Source organism: Notamacropus eugenii, chromosome 1 (assembly GCF_028372415.1).
Source record: "Notamacropus eugenii isolate mMacEug1 chromosome 1, mMacEug1.pri_v2, whole genome shotgun sequence".
Classification (NCBI taxonomy): Eukaryota; Metazoa; Chordata; class Mammalia; order Diprotodontia; family Macropodidae; genus Notamacropus; species Notamacropus eugenii.
Genome location: NC_092872.1, coordinates 258,194,142 through 258,212,035, shown reverse-complemented (window position 1 = coordinate 258,212,035; position 17,894 = coordinate 258,194,142).

Sequence of the window (17,894 nt, the reverse complement as noted above, 5' to 3'; positions counted from 1 at the left end):
CCCTTTTAAGAGCAGGTTATACTGCCTAGACCTTACTTCCCGCTACTACCTAAAGGAACCTTCTTCTCCTACCAGACTAGACTCTTTTGAATTAACCCTGGCCTTCTCTTCCTTCAGGCTTTTGTTCAAATCCATTTAATTAAATTTTTTTTACAAGAGTCATTCATTAGAATCTAGTAAGTTTGAGGCACTGTTCTTATACTATTTCCCATCCCAGAATGCCCTTCTCTCCATTTATGTGAGCCCTGCCATTCTTTAGGGATCAGTTCAAGTCTTACCTTCTCTAGTAAGCCCAAAGAACATACAATTTGGAGTCATAAAACCTGGGTTTGACTTACAGCTCTGTATTTTACCTATCTGATATTGGAGGATTCTCTTGTTCTTGGAGCCTCACTTTCCTCTCTCTTTAAAATGAGGAAATTATCCTAGAAGATCCCTAAGCTCCTTCCCAGATCTGTTATGGCCTCTGAGAGGAGGTGGTTGAGAAACAAAAGTAAGTTGTTGGCCTTCCTCAGACGTGAGAGAAGTGGCATCATGTAGAGTGTGGGGGTTTCCTCCTTGCCCAGAAATGTCTCTCCCACTGGTCTTCCACTATGCCTGGTATTCTCCCACTAATATTTCATTCTTTACCTATCAATCCTACCTTTACCTACCTTTCCTATCAATCAGTCAACAAGCATTTGTTAAATGTTTATCATGTGCCAGACACTATGCTAAATGCTAGGAATATAAAGATAGTTCCTGACCTTGAGGAGCTTACATTCTGATAGAGATGACAAATCCATGTATAAGTATATGGTGAAATTATGAATCCAAGGTAAGTTGGGGAGGGAGTACACTAACAGTTAAGGGGATCAGGAAAGGCTCTATGTAGAAGGCAACACTTGAACTGAGTCTTGATAAAGTCCAGGAATTCCAAGAGGTAGATGTAAAGAGGGGGTGAATCCAGACATGGTGGAAGTATAGAGGGAGACAGTTAATGCAAAGGCATGGAGATGGGAGATGGAGTGTCATGTGTGAGAAGCAGCAAGTAGTCCCTTCTCTTACATCTTTCTGGGAGAGAACACATTTGGTCTCATTTAGATGAGGAGAAATGAATATGTCAGATACTTTCCTCCTTATACTAGGTGCTGGGGAGAGGAGCCATGTGCATAAACGGGAGGGAATTAGGTGGTAGATAGATTCATAGAAGCCCAAAATAGATATTGTCACTTTAGACTACCCAAGAGATGAACAAAGTCTAGGACCAGGAAAGTGATAATCACTTTGTAACCTGCCCTGGACAAACCACATCTAAAGGATTGCATTTGACTTGGGGTATCATCTTTTAAGAATGACATTGAGAAACTGGGATGGTCCCACCCCCAGTCTATTAATAAACCCTGGTGATTCCTTATTGCCTCATGGATCAAATAATGAGTTTTTAAAGTTCTCCAAAGTCTGGCCCCATCCTATTTTTCCAGTCTTATATATTCCTCATGTACTCTGTAGTCCATCCATCCTGGTCTAATTATTGATCCTTAAATAAAATGTCCTATCTCTAGTCTCTGTGCTTTGGCATTGGTTGTGTCCCATGCCTAGAAAACTCTACCTCCTAACCTTCAAATTTTAGAATCCCTGGCTTCCTTTAAGATGTTGTCAGCTCAAGACTTCTTGTTAATGTGACCAACAATATGGAGGACTAGACACTTACCCCAATCCTCATAACCTCTAAAATTTCTCCAAAATAGGAATTATGTGCAAGTGTAAAAGCAATTTAGGCTTTCTCCAGGACAATCTGTAAGAAGAGAAGCAAAACCCGGTAATGTTAAAAGAAAACATGACCTCCATAGAAGTAAAGCATATTGAACTTGAAGGTAGAATGTATAGGGACAAATCAAAGATCACAGGTTTCCTAGAAGAACATGACAAATAAAAAAACCCTAAAATGCCATAATGCAAAACATATTTTAAAGACTGCTCAAAACTTCAGAACATGGGGGGAAAGTGTCAATAGAAGGAATCCACAGATCACTTCCTGAAAAACACCCTACATTGTAAACTCCAAGTTACATAGCGGTTAAGTTAAACAATTCCAATGACAAAAATTCAGCAAATGTCCAGGAGAAAGACTTTCAAATATAAAGGAAAGGAGTGTTGAATAATTCAGGATGATTTGGCACCATTCAGAAACTGCAGGAAGGAATGTAATAATGTTTTCCAATGAGCAAAGAAACTCATGATGCCGCCCAATGTGACATATCCTGCAAACCTGAGCATAACTATTAATCAAAAAAGATGGACGTTCAATAAAAAGAGGCATCTGAATAATTTCTTTGAAGAAAACTAGACCTGAACACATTATTTGTTTTACCAACACCTCAGACAACAGAAATCCAAGAAAGGTAAACAAATACACCATTCAAGGATAACACCAACAAAAGAGCAGCAGAAAGACCATTAAGAGATTTTTTTCTAAAAGTACAGAAGGAGAAAAGATTGACAGTGGAAATCAAAAAGAAGAGATAGTAGAGAGACAGGCTTGAAACACCATGGACTAAATCTCACAATATACTCCGCTTACACACGAATCAATTTTTTTTATTTTTGTGGGATTAAATTGCAAAATGGGAGGGCACATAAAATAAGGAAGGGAAGAAGATAGAGAGAAGAGGAAAGATTATTTCAGTGATGAGAAGTGGGTGTCAATGAAGAACACTTTCATGGCAGAAAAAGAATATTCTAAAAATGGAGATGAGGACCATACAATAGGTGTAATCTACAGGAGTTAGGTGCTTAGAGATGCTGTTCATCCTGCCTCAGGATAAGGGGAATCAGATTTCCTCAAGGCAACTGACAGTCAAAAGAGCAGAAGTCATGGGTTCAGAGAAGAGATTTCATGCAAATGGGAAAAAATGATCATGGGGAGGACAAAGGGTCATTGTGAACTGCACAATCAGAGACATAGGAAAATTCCTCTAATGAAGTAACACTTCACTCTATTTCCAGCAGGAATTGGCATTTCTAAGATGCAACAGAAAAAGGAAGATGGGGGCAAGATTTATAGGTCTATAATATGGAAACTGTTTAGAAGAGAGAACCCAGAGAAGATATATCAGAAGCTCTAATTCCACGAAGAATTCAGAGACTAAAAAAGGAACAAATAAGTATGAGGCCAATGAATAGAAGAATAAATGTCTAGGACAGAAAGAAAAGGAAAAACAACTAACAGAGAATGAGAGGAGAATCATATTTAGAAAAAAGGACAAAAATGGAAAATGTTAATTTCTAACAAACAAAACAAGTTGAAGGCAAGGAAAGGAAAGCTTATATTACTTGATTACTTAACTGAGAGGAAAAAATGGAGGGGAAGAATTAAATAACTAGATGACAAAAGGAACCAATAAATTAAGCAAAACTCCAAAACTAGTGATAAGAGTAACAAGTAAAAGTGGAGTTGGCTTGAGAGTGATGAGAAAAGAACCCCTGGGAATAGTGTCGCCTTAAAAATAGATTATGCTAAAACATCTGAAAAGACACAGCCCTGTTTTGGTAGAAAAAGAATAAAAATTTCTAATTCTCAAAAAAAAAAAAACCCTACCCCAAAACAATATTAGAGATAACTGGAAAAAAATATAAACCTAATTTTCACAACTTTAACTGTCAATGGATTAAACAATCCAATAAAACACAAAAGAGCTACAGAGTGGATGAGAAAACAAAACCCCACAATCTTACAAGAAACACACTTGAAAAGAAGGACATACAAAGAACAAAAATGATTAGTTTGAACAAAATTTACTATAATGAATCCAAGAAGGAAGGAGTTGCAACCGTTCTATCAAGTAAAGCAAAAACAAACACTAACCACATAAAAAAAAGATAGACAAGGAAACCACATTATGCTCAAAGGAGCCATAGACAATGAACCAATGCAGATATTATTTTTATGTACTCCAAATGACAGCTCAATAGCCACTTTCCCAGTCCTCTGAGTTGTTATTCCTTTCCCTCTAAGGAAATCAGGTAATATATCCTTTCCTTTCCCTCTAAGGCTGCCATCCATATAGTCTGTACTTATCTTGTATGTACTGATTTGCGCATGTTATCTGCTGTATTAGAACATAAATGCCTTGTGGGGACATTTTTGCTTTTTATTTGTATTCCCTAGCCCTTTCTTTGTACTCCTAACCCTTGTTCTTGGCACATAGTAAGTGCTTAATAAATGCTTATTGGTTGGTTGATCCTACATACCTCACTTTCTCCCCATAGGATTACAAACCTATAACTGGAAGAACCAGTTGTATGTGTATATATGTGTATATACACACGTATTATGTATATATGTATGTATATGTGTTTATATGTATATATGCATATATGTATATGTATATATGTGTGCATATATAAGTGTACATATAGATATGTATATGTGATGTAGCCCATTCCCCCTTTGGGGGAGTGACTTTCCTGGTCCTCTTTACCATATCAAGGACCCAAATGGAAGAATTCTTGAATTTGTTATGTCTTATCCATGGTTAACATCAAGGGATTGGGGCTGGGTATGTTTTCTCTCTTAGACACAGCCTTGGGAATGCATCTATGGTCTACCAGTCTTCTTCAGCATACTTTTTCTGGAGCCCTATCTACCTCACTCATTTATAGGGTCAGAAGTTAGTGGAAATAGAATAGGAGATCTAGGTCCTTTGCAACAATCTCTTCTCTCTATATTTTTGGGTGGACTCAAGTCCTATTCATTTACTTTTTTTCATTTTCTTTGTTCTTTTCCTAGTCAGTTTCTATTGCTCACACTTCAGTGCCCTTCAGAGGGTATTTGCAGTAACTTGCCTGATGCCCAGTGTCCTGTCTCTTCTACATCTCTCCATTCATCTCTAACCTCTATCAAAGGCAAGAGAGGGGGTAGGGAACTGACAAGAAGTCATATTAGCATGGAGTGAGGAAAAGAGAACTATTTTCAGCCAATAAGGGGCATATCCATGACAAATGAACCATTGGGACTGAGACATTCCACAAAGAAACGAACAGTTATTCTCTTAGTGATAGATACTTAGGGGAATAGGAGACTAGGGGAGTTTCTTCTGTTTAATTAACAGTCCCCCCTCCCCACTGGAGAATGCTTTGCAATATAAATATTTCTTCTGCCATAATTGGACCCTTCTTGGTTAATGACTGTACTGCTGCTGTCATATTGCTATCGACTTGACATCCAGGTGTCAGGAACAGCTGGATTTCTGGAGCTGTGACTCTTTGATTCTGCTGAGACTGGGAGAATATGGGGAGGAGGAATTCAGGAGGCGTCTCTCTGGGAGCTCCCCCAGTCTGCGTGGGCCATTCCATCCCAAGAAGGCAATTTATAAATCGCCGCTGTGTGCAGCATTTCTACTTGGCCGTTTGTTCAAAGGGACCATTAATTATTCACTTGATTCCCATTCACGTAAAGCTACTTAAATTATAGGAGGAAAAATATGGAAACCCAGCTCTGCTTCCACCACCAGTCACTGCCAGCCCCCATATTAGCCAGTTCTTGTATTTATCCTTGCTGTCTGATTTTTCCTACATAGTGCACAGGGCTCTGCACACAGGGAGTGCTTGACAATTGTTGTTGATCATAGAATGCCATGTATCAGGGGATATTTTGTTTTTAAGCCTCCAAAGTATCCCTCCTGCTGAGATAATAAGATAACTAGATTAAGAGTTAGAAAGGACCTCAGATAATATCTAGTCTTAACATTGCATTTTACAAATGAGGAAACTGAGTCTCAGAGAGGTGATATGACCTGTTAGGGTTTAATAGATTTTAAGGTGCAAAGGGGCTATTCAGATCTTCTCATCTCACCTCTTGCCCCCCTTGTAAGCAGATGTACCTGCATCCTGTTTTACAAAATCAGAAAAGTGAATTGGCCGATCTTGAATTATCTCATTGTCACTATTCCGCATCTTGAAACACCTTGATATGGAGGTAACCTCGTGCCCTTGAAGGCCATTCCAGGGGTGCACTGGTTCAAGTGTAAACTGTCACTCTTAGAAGGGAACAAATCCAAGGCCCTCCCCCTCCTGTCCTGAGAAGCTCCTGACTAGTGACCTCACCATCAGGCGATAAATACTGGAGTCATGAAACCAGTTGAAACTTAAAACTGCTCTCTCTTCTATGAAAGTTACATCCTCTTCTGTGAAGATAATTCCAGAGTGAAAGAAAAAGGGATCACTGTTCTGGCACTATATACAAACAAAATCTTAAACTGTAATCTTTGCTAAATTATTGATGTGTCAGTGCACTCCTGAAGGAACAGAATCAAATTCATAGTGACTTGCTCACTCACTATAAAGGAACCCAGAAAACAAGAAGTCAAAGATGGAGTCCAATAGATGGAGTCTCAGCTCTTCCATGGAGAGGCGAATCAAGGAGACAGTGGAGTTGATTTCAAGTCATGCTTGAAGCAAAGAGGAACATCATTGCCTGAGATACTTGCTCATCTCATCATTGTGCATTATATACAATGAATAAGATCGAACGGGCCACCATGAAGATAATTGGAGCTTAAGACAATGATATGTTGAAGTGCATGAAAAAGGAAAGGAATTCTACAAAGAATACCAGGAGAGGTTCCAAACTAAGTGAACATTTGGGGAGGAGAGGATGGGGGTCATGACTGACAGTCTATGGTTTTAATGCCAAGGAACTGGAGCTAATTTTGGATGAGTAATGAGGTAGATTATTGCTCTTCACTTGTCCCTCAATAATTGAAATCTCTTTGTATTTCCCAGAGATGTTGGACTTCTGCGAGGAGAGTAGGAGGAAGGAGTGAAGTCACTCACATGTTGATGAGTATTCAGTCATAGGTCCAGTCCCCATCCATATCCTAGCCTTTATTCTTTATTATCAGGGATGGTTCTCTGGGAGTCAGAGGGAGCAGGATAACATTGGGAAGTGTAGGTGATATAAAAACAAAAGATATCAATAAAAATTATCGTAAAAATATAAAAGGCAGCAAGGAAAAAAGGAGGGGGAAAGATGTGACCTGCATCCTTTCATTGGGCAGCTGGGGGACTCTAGGTATGTGATGTTTCCTATGTTGTCAGATGAAGTTGTTGGATCAGTCTGTTTTGATGAACTGGTTTTCTTTGTTATAAGGAAAGGTTGCCGGGGGAAGGCGTATATCCTGAAATGAATGGCAGAATCAAAGAATCTGAGATTTTGAAGGGATCGTAGACGACTTCTAGTCCAACCTATTCCTGCCGACTTGAAAGAAATCCCCTTCTGCCCCATATCTAAAAAGTGATCGTGGTTATACTGAGAAAACAACAAGCATCAATTCAACATAAAAAAAAAGAAAAAGTAAAAAATCTGTGAAAATACTTTGAGAACTGCAGACCTTTTATACAAATGAAAGTTATTTACTTTAGCTTGGCCTCTGGCCAGGATGTCAGAATGAAAAAGTCAGCACCGTGTTGTGTTCCTTTCTCACATTCCACTTCTCCAGGCAGAGGGGGCACAATCAGGCAAAGTGTGCTGGAGCCAGCTCTAACAGGCTTGGGAGCCAATTGTTAAATTTTCAGTGTGATCATTTACACCTCACAAATAGGAAATTGTTACCAATCAGGGCTTAATTTATCATTTTGTGGATTGTCTAGAATTAAGAAAGTGTTAGTAATGTAGAATCAACTGAAAAGAGTATGTATACATTTTTTTGGGTGGGGGGAGAACCTGGTTGTTAAATATTCACCAGCATGCACTCATAATTGTTCTAGAATCATTTCTTGAGCTCAGTAGGAGTACAGTAGAAGGTTAAAGAAAGAAAGTTATCACCAGACGAGATCTGTGATGAAGATGATGATGGTGATGATGATGATGATGATGATGATGACGATGATGATGATGATGATAATTGGTCTAGTGTGCATTAAGATTTAGAAAGTATTTTACAACCTTTTTCTCATTTGAGCCTAATAACATTCTGGGTACAAAGCTAAGAGTGATAAATTTGGGGTCAGAGAACCTGGATGTGAAACCTGTTTCTTCCACCTATATGATTTGTGTCAGGTGGATAGATGCTGGACCTGGAGTTAGGAAGACCTGAGTTCAAATCTGGTCTCAGATACTCACTACTTGTGTGATCTTGGGCAAATTGCTTAAACTTTCTGAGCTTTATCTTCCTCCTCTGTAAAGTGGGGATTATAATATCCCCTACCTCCCAGGATTGTTGTGAGGATCAAATGAGATAACGTTTGTAAACCTTAGAGGGCTTATGCTAACTAATGCTAATTTATGCTAAGTAAATTCTAAGTTTCAGTGACTTCATCTCTATGGGTCTCAGTTTCCAGATTTGTAAAAAAAATAGGGAGATTGGATTTGACGAACTTTAAGATTCCATACAGCTTTAAATCTATGATAGTATGATGATAAGTTTTGGTATTGGAAAGTATTTTGGGTTAAGATTTTTGGGTTAAGAAATGAAAGACGATGAAGGCTTATAAGATTAGTGGAGGGCTAAAGCCTGTATGCCATAAAGGTTTCTTTAAGAAGAGAATTAGAAGGCTGTGGACATAGGAAGCACTGAACATCTTCACACACAATATAATACTCTGTTACAACAGACAGAAAATGATGGGTTAATGATGTGAGGATCATCTCAGAATCAGATGTCTGTGTGCGGTCAGTTCATCAACTGGTTAGAACAAAGGTTACCCTAAATACCAAATTGTCAGAAAGCCCAACATAAGAAAAAGACAACAATGTGCAACATCATAGCAGCTCCAATCTGATCAGTTTGAAGCAGCTGCCAGTTCTGAAAAATGGGAAATGGATAAAAATGAAGACATTGTGTGACCCCTGCCCCAGGGAGGTTGCCATGGAGATTTGGTGACATTCAGGAACTACCCAAGCTTCCCTAAGTTTCTGGAGATTTTGACATTGGGGAGATCTTCACAAAAGAAGCCACAGAGGAAGATGAAGGGAATCCATGTGGATAGATGGAAGCCACATTGGCCCCTTTGAGTCACCTTACAAACTGGCAGGGAACTGGGGAACTGGGCATGGCCCATCTGACTAAAAGTGGGGAAGACAAGTCTTGCCAGCACCTCACAGTATGGTGATAGGTGTATGAAGACAGTGAAAATCATAATCAGAAGGACTAATGAAAACCAACTGGAACTGAGAGTCAACTGGGAGCTAGCAGCTGTGATGGTTGATGAGATGCTTGGAGTCCAGCCCATAGTCACCTGCTTCCTCCCTCTTCTCTGGAGTTTTGCCTGGGGAAGATACTGCTCCTTTTAACTTGTCTGATCATTTAACTTCTCATTTCTCCTCTGACCAGTGGGTTGTGGTGGGAGGGGTAGAGATTCAATGCCCTTTGGTCCTATTGTAGCCTGTTATACCTTGTCTTTAATGCTATATTTATATTCGTGTGCTATTTGAAATTGCAATTAAAGAATAATTATTTTAGTCTCAGCCTATAAATTTTGGTTTGAAATTGAGAGAGAGGAAATTGACCTAATAGGGAAAGGATTTTATTCAGCTCAGTCTGAAGTGGGGGCAAGTCTATTAGAAAATGAATATTGGCTATTTCAGTAATGACTAAGAGGTTTACCCCCGACTATTTTGAACCCAGAGAGAAATTTAATAAAGAAATTAGCCAGGAGCAGTAAGAGGTGTGAATGTTCGTCTGTTTGTTCAGGTAATCACACATCTTGCAAAAAGTGTCCAGCCAATACTCCTCCTGACTAGAGGGTTATTTTTTCTATCACCATTTCTTAGGAGGCTTTAACAAATGCAACATAGTCTCTTCAGTGAGAACATTCAAGGAGTCCAGAAATTGCCTTAGTGAGTAGATTTTTGTTGTTTTGTTTTTTGATGTTTTGCTGAGTGTGAATACTTGGCAACCAAAAGCAATACTGGTTTAGCACCTTTCAGAAAACATTATGGATGGAGAAGGTAAAATATTGCAAGCAATATCATCTCATGAAATAGTGAAAGGTATTTGAAGAAAAAAACCCAACAGATTTGCAAAGAACTTGGCAGGAGATCCAACTAAGCTGTATCATCGGAAGAGCATTTGGAGATAAAATTAGGACAACAAAGACATATGAAAAGGAAAAGATCTGCCGGTATTTCTATAATAATCCATTTCAACAATGATAGCAGAACTGTTCAGTGCTTGATATCAATCAATATGGCATTGGGAAATGCTTGATTTTAGTCAAATACATATAGAAGAAGTTAGTACTGAAGTGAACACAACTTTAAAGGTATTATTTCCAAAAGATTCAGGGGAGATCCTGAAAAATGGAAAGGCTGTACGTGGATCAGACCTATATATTTTCTTATTTCTATAAAATCTTTATGAACATAGTCTATATACAGATTGAAGGTATCATTAATGAAAATATGAGAAAGGAAATGGCTGGCTTTTGTAGATGATTTTCTACATCTGACTTCATAGTCACATGCACATATGTAGGATAAGACCTACATGTGGATCATATGGGACCAGAGCTGAGAAGGTGGAGGAGATTGGACTGGGTTGTATTTAGGTAATTTCATGGCATTTTAGTTATCCTAAGTTACTAACTGCTACTAAAATTTGTCTCCTTAATCTCCATATTCTCTGGATGTCTGTGAATCATAAACCCCATGATACTGGACAAAGGCAAAATTTTAGGTGACCTAAAAGGAAATAAAAAGATGCATTGTGAGCATATGCAGGATACCACATGTTAGTCAATAATGACTTGCATTTAGATGTGATATAAAAGTTGTCACTAGGGATATAAGAGGACATAATTTATGACATAAAAGGAGGTAGGTGGCCAAGAATAAATGATGATAGAGAAATACATTCTCCATTGGTATTCTCAGGATATTAAAGGATCAGAGGAAGGCTTCTGAATAATGGGGTAAAATCTTGATGGAGATTTAGGGATAGATGATAATCACTTGAGAAGAGAAGGTATGGATGCTTTATGATCTGTAAAGGAGCGGTCACATTCATAAACTCATGGATTTGTCGACAGATGAAAGTAAACTAAAGATGTAATTGGGTGTTTTTTTCCTATGGGTGTTAATGCATACATGTACATATGGGTATATTTATGTGAGCTTTCTGTATATGTATATGGATTTTTATCTGTGCTTGGATGAGATAAAAAAATAATGTACCAAAAGCACTCTACAAACCTTAAAGTTCTGTATGAATGTCAGTTATCATCATGATCATCATTTCACATGGTAGATGGAGGGGGAGAACAAACACTTAGTATGTGCCAGACATTTGTTGAGGGATTTGCAAATACTATCTTATTTTATCTCCACAATAACTCTGTGAAGTAGGTGGTATTATGATATCCATTTTTTTATTTGAAGAAACTGAGGCAGATTTACCTAAGGTCACATAGTTGTTAAGTGTTGGAGGCTGGATTTGAACTCAAGTCTTCATAACTCCAGGTTCAGTAATATATCCTCTGCATATTCTAGTTGAATCCATAATAAGAATAGGTTAGATTAGATAGTTCCTAAAATACTCTGCTAGCTATTGTCCATTAGGGGAAGGAGAAAAGCACTGATATAGTACCTATTATGTGTCAGACCTTGTGGTAAGCACTCTACAAATATTATCTTGTTTGATCCTCACAAAAATCCTGGAAAGAAGGTGTTGTTATTATTTCACAGTTGAGTAAAGTGAGGCAGATGTTAAGTGACTTGCCCAGGATCTTCCTGTCTCCGGGTCTTGTACAACCTAGTTGCCTCAGTAGACTGAGACAAATAAGGAACCAGAGGCGGTGAAGTCTTCAGAAGCAAAAAAGAAGACAGGCTAGTCACATTCCCAGGCAGGGGATATGGATGGACCAAGAGTTCTACCTCCTTATGCCAAGGGAAAGCAAAGAAGACCTTTCCAAGTTGGATGGACCCTCTGTGTGGGAGCCACCCAGGATGGGCATGGCATGAATGTTAGGGTTCTGATCCATAGCACTGAAGGGAATACTCACAGTGACGAGATCACAGAGCCATTGGAGCACTTGAATACGTGTGAGCACTTGAATAACTGAGTATGTGTACAGGACATTTGTTCTGTGTGTATGGAAGAGAGGCTTTTCCTTTGTACTCCTCCTTCATTCTATTCCCTGATGACCTTGATGTGTGGCCTCTTTCTCTGAAGCTGGGAAGAGGCAGGGGAAGGAATGAGTCCCCTGGGCCTCCCCAGCCTTGCTCTCCCCCAGTGCCACTGTTAAATGCCACAACTTTTCCTGATGAAAAATATTGATGAGATATGTTAACGACCGAGCTCATATCACCTCCAAACAGAGGAAAATCCCATCCAATTCATCATCCTCTCCTGCTGTCTTTGCAAAGAACCCAGGGAGAGTCAAATTTAACTCTTTCATAGACCAGACCCCTCAAAAGAATAAGATGTCATGAGGATCTCAAAACTTCTGAGGGAAAAAAATAAAATAAAAACAAAAACACTTTCTCTCCTCCCTTCCCTGCCCCCATCCCCTCAGGTTTAAAATAGTAGCCTAAAGAAGAAAAGTATTCCTCAAAGCCATGTTTATTCCACCCCTTTCCCTGTCTTCCCCCCCACCTCCCATAAGTAGTTTTGCCTTCGAGAATCTCAGTGCTGCTTTTGTAAAATGGGAAAGAAATCCTTTTAGGTGTGTTCAGAAAGTAACTTGAACATTTTCTTTCAAGTGCTTAGAAAAATACTGATCTGGGAAATAGAAGAGGCTTGGTTGCCATTGGGTTCATTTAGTTAATAGGATTCAGAGCTAGAAACCAGGGATTCTAAAGCCCTCATTTTGATAGGTAGGGAAACTGAGGCTCAGGAAGAGAAAATGATCGGCACAACATGATGCCAGGGATAGCCTGAGACTCAAGCTGGAGTCTGTGACTACAAAGCCAGTCCTTTCCCACCACGCCATCCAGCTTCTGCCATTTTAAAAAGAGAATTCTCATTGTTCAGGAAGATGAGGGACCTGGTCCTCAGCAAAGTCGTGAAGTCAGGGAGACAGGCCTCATGTGTCTTCCTCCTGGGCATCTAGGAACTTCAGGGGATCCCAGAGCTCTAGGGCAACTTCAATAACTTTTTTTTTCTTTGAAAAGGAAGGGACTGGGAATATACTTTTCTCCTCGAAGCAGAGTTATCAGTATAAGGGAGAGGACAATGCTGAAGCTGAGAAGACAAAACATGAATGAAGAGAATTCAGGTACCAGGGATGGACTGTAGGAGATAGTCAGATCGGGGGAACATGGCACACATTGTAACCCACAATATGTCACAAGAACATTAAGAGATGTGAAACAGAATGTTCGTATAGCCTGAGAACCACGGCTGAAAGCAGCACTAATCCACTCAAGAGCTGCCAGTGGCTCCCTATGACCTTAGGATAAAATGAGATTTCTTCAGCTTGGCATTTAAAGCCCTGCATGACCTAGCCCTGGTTACCTTTCCAGGCTTGTTTCATCTTACTTACCTTTATACTCTTGATGTTGTAGTCTAACTGGCCTAATCACTTTTCCCTGAACTCAGCCTTCCATCTCCAGCCTTTGTGTCTTTGCGAAAACCATACCCCCTGCCCCATTTCCTCTTCATCTCTTCCTTTTAGCATCACTAAACAAGGCTCAGCTCAAGGGCTACCTCCTAGGAGAAACATTCTCTGATCTTCACAGTTGTGGGATTCTCTTTCTCCTCAAATTGTTCCATATATATGCTTTTGTGTTGATATGTTGCATCTGTCCTCCCCCCACAGCAGAAACGTAAGCTATTTTAGGGCAGGGATCATTCATTATCTTGGCATTCAAGGACCTAGCAAAGGTGCCTTATACACAGTAGGTACTTAATATATGCTTATTGAGCTGGATTGGATTGGTTTGAATTAGATGGGACTGGATTAGATTGGAGGAACTAGGTTTACCCATACAGAGGCTTCCCAGCTGGTCCTACCCTTCAATGCATCTTTCTGAATTCAAATCCAGCCTCATTAGATACTTACTATATGTGTGACCCTGGGTAAGTCACTTAACCCTGTTTGCCTCAGTTTCATCATATGTAAAATGATCTGGAGAAGGAAAGGTCAACTACTCCAGTTTTCTTTGCCAAGAAAGTCCCAAATGGGGTCAGGAAGAGTCAGACACAACTGAAAAATGGCTGAAGAACAACCCTACAATGAATTGCAATTTTATTTTTACCTATGGATTCTATATTCACAGTTTCTCCACTGAACTCAATGACAGCCATCATCGTTTCCAAGAGTCAGGCCAGAAACGACCTCCATGTCTCTTCTTGTTTCAGAATCCACTCTCTCCTTCCCCCGAGTGGGCTACTTGCTAGATTCCTGTTTGCAGTCTGAGGGATGCCTCATTGGTGGAGTCAATATGATTGATACGTACTAAGTCCAATGACTGATCACTACTATCCTCTCTGAGATTTCTAGGTCCACTGATGTGCCTGGGTTCTCTCTGAGGATTCGCTCAGCTGCTCTTCTAGCAGAATGGTTTTTCCACAATCTTGTTGACACAAGCTTACAATGGAAAATAATTCATACCTCGGTGAGCCAGCACAATCTAAAAGAGAAACCTTGAACTTGGAGTCAGGGGATGCTATTTTGAATCTTATTTTCAACCATTCCTTGCTGTGTGATCACAGGTAGCTTAGCATAACTTTTCTGAACCTCATCTTCTCATCTATAAAATAGGGATAATATTCTCTGCACCCTACATTAAAGGGGTGTTGTAAGAAAAGCGCTTTGTAAACAGTAAATAACTATTGAAATCAGGCTTGTTTTTTTATATAGTTAAGTAGAGATTGTTTTATGGAGATGACAGTAGCCAGGAGGATGTGTGCTCCTTCCCTCACTGTGGCATCTGAGCAGGGAGGCTGTGAGGAGTGGATGCAAATGGCAGACCATCCCAAGGTCCTGTCTTTTATAAAAGGTTTTGAACACAGATGCAGAATCATAGAATTTGAGAGTTGGAAGGGACCTTAGTGACCACTAAGTTGAAGCGCCACTTGTAAAAAAGCTCTACTATACACCAGACAAGTGGTTCTTCACCTCTGCTTCAAGACCTCCAGGGATGGAGCTCCTACCTCCTCTCCATGGTCCATCCTGCTTTTGGAAAGCTCTAATCATTAGAAAGATGCTTCCCAATGTCAAACCTAAATTTACCTCTCTACAACTCCCATCATCCATTGCTCCTGGTTCTGCCCTCTGGGACCAAGTAGAGCAAGATTAATCCCTCTTCCAAGTGATAGTCTCAGTACTTAAAAATAGCTATCAGATCTGGTCTAAGCCTTCTCTGCTACAAGCTAAACACCCCCAGTTCCTTCAGTCAAGTTTCATATGATGGGTCACAAGGCCTTTCACCACCCTGGCTGCCCTTATCTGGACAGGGATGTGCAGAGCCATGTACACAACCAACAACAGCACAAGTACACACACTCACAACCCATGGGTACCCCCATTGCCCTACCTACCACCAAGTATAAATATATCCTCAAATAAGTGATATATTCACGCAACCATCCCGCAGCAGAGTGTAGTAGAAAGAGCATGGAACTTGGAGTCAGGAGATCTGGGGTTTAGTTTCCACTTTTCTACTTTTAAGAGGGCAGTTAGATGGAGTGCCAGGCTTGGAATCAGGAAAACCTGAGTTCAAATCTAACCCCGGATATTTGCTAGCTATGTGGCCCTGGGCACGTCCCTTAGCCCTGTTTGCCTCAGTTTCCTTTAAATGAGCTGGAGAAGAAAATGGCAAACCACTCCAGTCTTTGCTAAGAAAGCCCTAAATGGGGTCATGGAGAGTTGGAAATGATTCAGTGATGATGACAGCACTTTTAAGAGGCTGAGTGAATGTGAATGATCTTTGGAATCTGAACCCAGGTGATCATGTTGAAATTCCAACTGTGCTATTTGTTGACTCTGAACTGCAGATCCTTCAAGTATAAAAACAAGGATGAGGGTCTGAGAGAACTGACCTCAGAGCTAGGAAAATCTGGGTTCAAATATTGCCTCTGACACACACTGACTGAGTGACCACAAGACTCCCCCCACCCCCCGCCACACTGACTAAAAGTGTGGGGCAGGCGCATTGGTGGAGGGAGTTTCCTCACATGGAAGCACTTTACACCAATGAAATCATGGACCTGGGACAAAATGAATAGGAATAATTACGTGAACACTACCTATGCCACAGGGCTGGTATAAGGATTAAATGACAGGAAGGGAGCTTTCAAAGGTATAAGGTGCTATCTTATCAGAGATCATTATTATCTGGTTCAGAGGAAAGGGAAGGACAGGAGTTGGGGTATACCTGGGGGAAACCAGAGGGAGGGGAGGAAGAATGTGGTGGGATAATACGGCCAATGGATCAATATATCTGGAGTCCAGAAAGCTGATGGTGAACTGCACAGAGCAAGGAATGGGGGTGGGGGTTTGGAATAGAGGGGCCAATCATCCCCAGATTCTTTGGACAACTCCCACTCCTCTCTTCCCTGTCATCTTCATCTCCCTCGCTCTGCTCAGTAAGATGATTCCCCCAGCCCATTAGCATTGTGCCTTCCCAAGCTGGTAAACAGGGGTCTATGAATGAGTGTTGATTACAATCAGCAGGGAGATGGGCCTGAGAACTAGAAGAAAACCTATTTCCTCTGCTCTCCAATCAGTGGAGAGGGTGGCAGAGCTCCAGGGCCTGGGAGTGGAGAGTCCTGGGTCATCAAGAATGTCCAGCAGAGACAATGGGCCACGACTTTATAGAGAGAGACTGGATGTGGGACAGTGGAAAAGTGGGGGTGGGGGGTGGGGGGTGGGACAGGGCTCACTCCCTGTATACTCCTCCTAAGTCAGTCCTGGTTATTACGCCTTCCTGACCTTGTCAGCCACCATCTTGGCACTGTTCTTGTCCCTTTAAAGGAAGCTTATAGTGGTATGAACAATAAATTTGATGTTGGGAGACTTGGTTTTGAATCTCAGTTCTGTTAGTAGGAGTGGGATCTTGGGCAAGTCTCTCTAGCCTTCCCTACAGGGGGTTTAAGTCCCATCAAATTTGCCTTTCTAAACATCCCTGAAGACGGAAGCAACACAGTGTAAAGGACCTCAATTCAAATACTACTGCTCAGAATCTGCATGACCTTGGACAACTGAGCTTCAGTTTCCTCATCTCTAGAATGTTGAGGTTGGATTAGATGGGGCTGAAGTCCTTTTCTAAAGACCCTAGTGCCATAAGCCTATGAACGAGGTATTGTAGAATGAATGTTAGGCTTGTGGACTTGGGTTCAAATTCTGACTGATGCATATTAGTTCCACGACTCCAGATAAATCACAACTCTCCTGGACCCAAGTTTTCTTTTCTTTCTAGGTCAAAATTCTTTGCTTACTTTGTTATTCAGATGTATCTGACTCTTTGTGACCTCACTTGGGGTTTTTCTGGCAAAGATACTGGAGTGGTTTGCTATTTCCTTCTCGAGGTCATTTTACAGATGAGAAAACTGAGGCAAACAGGATTAAGTGACTTGTCCTGGGTCCCAAAAATGAGGTCATATTTGAGTCCAAGACCAGTGCTCTATCCATTGCACCACATAGCTGCCCTCCATGGGCAATTAGAAAGAGTGCTAGTCCTGAGAAGTGAAAGAACTGGATTTGAACTCTGACTCTGACATTTATTAACTATGAATCTGTACAAGCCATTTCAGTTCTCCAACTTACAATTACATTATCTTTAAAATGACTTTAATAATATTTTGCATGATCAGCTTCCCCTTAAAAGATACTTTAGGACTTGAACATTCCTGTCTTTATCACTTGCTAAGACTTCTCAGCAATCTGGGTTCAGAGATCAAATGCTTGAATGGATAGAGCATTGGAGATCTAAAAAATCCTGCCCTTAATGCGTTAGTGGCATAAACATG